At 56.1% G+C, this 3,853-nt stretch overlaps 1 protein-coding gene and 1 long non-coding RNA gene across 3 annotated transcripts in view; one reads left to right on the top strand and one right to left on the bottom strand.

The window, feature by feature from the left end:
- Nucleotides 1-302: 302 nt before the first annotated feature.
- LOC135575509 (uncharacterized) lies at nucleotides 303-2,394 on the bottom strand. The gene is made up of 2 exons (XR_010466373.1): nucleotides 2,164-2,394; nucleotides 303-1,966 (listed from the first exon to the last, which is right to left on the bottom strand). It is a non-coding gene; the product is annotated as an uncharacterized LOC135575509 (long non-coding RNA).
- A 136-nt stretch (nucleotides 2,395-2,530) lies between these two features.
- Nucleotides 2,531-3,853, top strand: part of TRAF7 (TNF receptor associated factor 7) — a 31,225-nt gene continuing 29,902 nt past the window's right edge. Inside the window, exon 1 of one of the 2 annotated variants that reach the window (XM_065031197.1) lies at nucleotides 2,531-2,689. The gene's annotated coding sequence lies outside the window, so the exon portion shown is untranslated. The remainder of the gene's footprint in view (nucleotides 2,690-3,853) is intronic. The other variant, XM_065031198.1, reaches the window with a different exon arrangement.

The raw sequence follows: 3,853 nt of genomic DNA, 5'->3' as shown, positions 1-3,853 counted from the left end.
TTTGTGGCTATGTTATTTTGATTGTCTGACATACATGCCTGTGCTGTTAAATCATTTAAATAGTTTGGCTCATTCTTGAACCCATCTAGATCCTCCCAGGGCTCAGGCACTCCAGTGCACCCAGCAAGAATGAAAGGGAGCTGGGCTGAGCTAAGCTGCAGCTCGAGTTCTGGATGCTCTGGTTCCCTTCAAGTGAACAGTAGTAACAGAAATGGGCTGCTGGGTGCCCAAATGCAAACTTTCATGTCTGTCTGTGGTTCTACAAGCCACCCATGAGACTCAGGAAAAACAGAAGCAAAGGAAATATTTTGAAAACTTTATTAAATCTGTAAGCTGTAACATTGCCAAAATATAGAAGCCAAAGTGGAGACAGAACAGCAAACTAATTAAGAATTACAAGGCTAAACGTGATTTGAGGCTGAGGAAAGACCATTACGTGAGCAACTTGTTATATTGCAAAGAGCCACTCTGCATCAAAGATTTCAAGATTTAAATTAATCATCCACCTAATCCAGTGCTGGGGTTCATTCGTATGGTGAGAACTGTGAATCCTCTCAGTTCCTCACACAACTGAATGCACCATGTTCCAGGAGGTTTCCTCTCAACTACTGTGTATGTACAAGTCCATGACTTTTGATTATTTTTTGCAACCCCGGTGAGCACGTTTTTCAGCCACACTCAGAGCTTCACCCCTTGTCCCCCTCACAGTGCCTTGAACTGCGGCCGCACGCAATGTCAGGGGCTGGAAGGGACCTGGAAAGCTCATCCAGTGCAATCCCCCCATGGAGCAGGAACACCCAGATGAGGTTACACAGGAAGGTGTCCAGGCGGGTTGGAATGTCTGCACAGAAGGAGACTCCACAACCCCCCTGGGCAGCCTGGGCCAGGCTCTGCCACCCTCACTGGGAAGAAGTTTCTTCTCAAATTTAAATGAAACCTCCTGTGTTCCAGTTTATAGCCATTGCCCCTTGTGCTATCATTGTTTGCCACCGAGAAGAGCCTGGCTCCAACCTCCTGACACTCACCCTTTATGTATTTATAGCCATTAATGAAGTCACCCCTCAGTCTCCTCCAAGCTAAAGAGACCCAGCTCCCTCAGCCGTCCCTCATAAGGGAGATACCCTTGTGGCCAGGAAGGCCAATGGCATCCTGGGGTGTATTAGAAGGGGGGTGGTTAGTAGATCGAGAGAGGTTCTCCTTCCCCTCTACTCCGCCCTGGTGAGACCACATCTGGAATATTGTGTCCAGTTCTGGGCCCCTCAGTTCAAGGACAGGGAACTGCTGGAGAGTCCAGCGTAGGGCAACGAAGATGATTAAGGGAGTGGAGCATCTGCCTTATGAAGAAAGGCTGAGGGAGCTGGGGCTCTTTAGTTTGGAGGAGACTAAGGGGGGACCTTATTAATGTTTATAAGTATATAAAGGGTGAGTGCCATGAGGATGTAGCCAGGCTCTTCTCGGTGGCAAACAATGATAGGACAAGGGGTAATGGGATCAAGCTGGAACACAAGAGGTTCCGCTTAAATTTGAGAAAAAACTTCTCAGTGAGGGTGACAGAGCACTGGAACAGGCTGCCCAGGGGGGTTGTGGAGTCTCCTTCTCTGGAGACATTCAAAACCCGCCTGGACATGTTCCTGTGCGACCTCACCTGCTCCAGCAGGGGGATTGGACTAGATGATCTTTTGAGGTCCCTTCTAATCCCAAACATACTGTGATACTGTGATACCATGGCCACCAAGCGGCTGCTCCAGCCCGTTTACCGCCCTGGCCCAACTCGTGCAAACCCCAGCAGCAGCCCACGGTGTGCCACCAACAACCGGCACCGCGCGTTAGCGGCTCAGATCCCCCGGGTAGCCCCGCCCAGGCTCGGGAAGGCTGCCCGCCACCGGGCTCCCACATCACCGTTCACCGCTCCTGCCTCATCGCCGCGATGCTGCTCCCGCCGGTGCGATCGGGTTCCCGCCGGCCCCTGGGAAGAGACGGCAGAACGGTGAAAACAGGCTGCAGGGCCCGGCCCGGCCCCGCCGCGGCTTTCTCGGGCCTCAGCCGTGGATCGTCAGCAGGGGCCACAGCCGGCCTCAGACGAGGTGTCAGAAAGGTGGATAGGGAACATCAACGGCCCACCCCCGATAACGAGCCCGCCCCCGGTTAACACCCTCACCATACCCACTGCCTCCCCCGCCGCCGCGCAGCCCCGTAAAGAAAGAACACGTTCCTCCGCACGGAATTTATAACCCCTCTCACGTCGCTATTGGTCAGGCATACGGCCAATCGAGGGCAGCTGGCGGGACCGCACACCAGCCTTTCCCTGCGCTCATTGGTCGCCGCCTTTTCTCGCTCCAATGGTGCCGCGCGGCGCAGCATGGCTCGAGGCAGTGGTCTGCCATCGCCTGATTGGCCCCTGGAGGAGACCAAGCCAGGCCAGTAACAACAGTGGTTGTAGTATAGAGTGACTGTGAAAGCGCCAATCAGCGCTGGGCCGCGAGGGCTGCTGGGAAATGTAGTCCTAACTTCACGGCGGCGCGGCGAGGAGCGGGCGGCAGGTGCCGTGTACGGACTACAAGTCCCGAGGAGCGCGACGCGTGGGGTTCCGGCCCGGGCGGCAGCTGGGCCGCTAGCCGAGCGGGGAGCAGGCCCGGGGTCGCGATGTGCCGGGGCCGGGCACCGGCGCTCCGGCCGCCTCTGCTGCCAGGTACGAGCGGGGCCGGGCTGAGGGGAGCCCCCGGCGGAGAGGAGCCGGCCGGGTCCGGGGCTGAGGGAGCTCTGGGAGGGGAAGGGCCGGGCCGGGGGCGCGGGGCCCGGGGCCCGGGGCCCGGGCGGGCGGCCCCGCTCTGTGGAGGCCCCTGCGGCGGCTGCTCGGGGCAACTCCGGGGGCCGCCGCCCGCACGACAGCGCTGCCGCCCGTTCCCTTCCCTTTCCTTCCCTCCCCTTCCCTCCCCTCGGGCGATTTGTGGTTCGTTTTTAAACTCCGTGCAGCTGCCAGCGGGGTTTGCACAAGGGAGCCCGCCTGTCACCCCCGCTCGGTGTGTCACCCCCGGTGTGTCACCCCTCGTGCTGTTCGGTCTCGGTCAATCCTGTCTGTGTCCTGCAGTCTTGTGCTGGCTCCCTTCCCTTTGCTGTTTGACACACCTAATCGCTGGCCGTGCTCACTTTTGCCTTTTCTGCTCTGTTACTTGTCTGATTTGGGGCACATGTTGCTGATAGATCCCTCTTGATCCCCCAGTAACTTCATTTCCTTTTGCTCTGGTTCCACAACTTGCGCGATACTGGATATTTGGTGGTAGATCTCTGTGACTGCCCCGGGACAATTGCATGGCTCAGAATGGGCAGTGAAATTGCGCTGTTGTCTTCTGATTTCAGACCTGCTGTTCAGTTCTGCCTTATGCTGCCACCACCTCGCAGCTGCTGTTCCTCTGGCAGACTCGCTGCCAATCACTTTTCTCTTGTTTGATCTGTGGCTGTGTCCCCATGTTCCTGTTGTGTTGAGTGAAAGCCTGAAGCGAGGACTTTCTTTCAGTTCATCTTGCTTTCAAGCTGCGTTGGTATCGAAGACAGCAGCTCAGACGGGCTCGGCTGGGGCCAATGAGTGTGGGAAGAAAGCTGGTACATAATTTGGTTGGGTTTGATATGTGCGTTGTCAGCCAGGTCTGGGCTGTTGTACCCCTGGGGTAACTGTTGTGTGATAAACTCTGGCCTGACAGTTATTTTTTCAAGTTGGACAATGTAGGAAACCTAAACCAAACCGGAGCGACCAGAACATTCCATGAGGGAATGCAGGGAGCTGCTCTGCTAGCACCCAAACATGAATTTTCACAATCTTGATTGAACTCAAGGAAACAAACTCAGATCCATAGTT

This window comes from Columba livia, chromosome 15 (genome assembly GCF_036013475.1).
Source record: "Columba livia isolate bColLiv1 breed racing homer chromosome 15, bColLiv1.pat.W.v2, whole genome shotgun sequence".
In the NCBI taxonomy this organism is placed as follows: Eukaryota; Metazoa; Chordata; class Aves; order Columbiformes; family Columbidae; genus Columba; species Columba livia.
The sequence above is the reverse complement of the archived record's forward strand: the minus strand, read 5'-3'. Positions and strand labels throughout refer to the sequence as shown.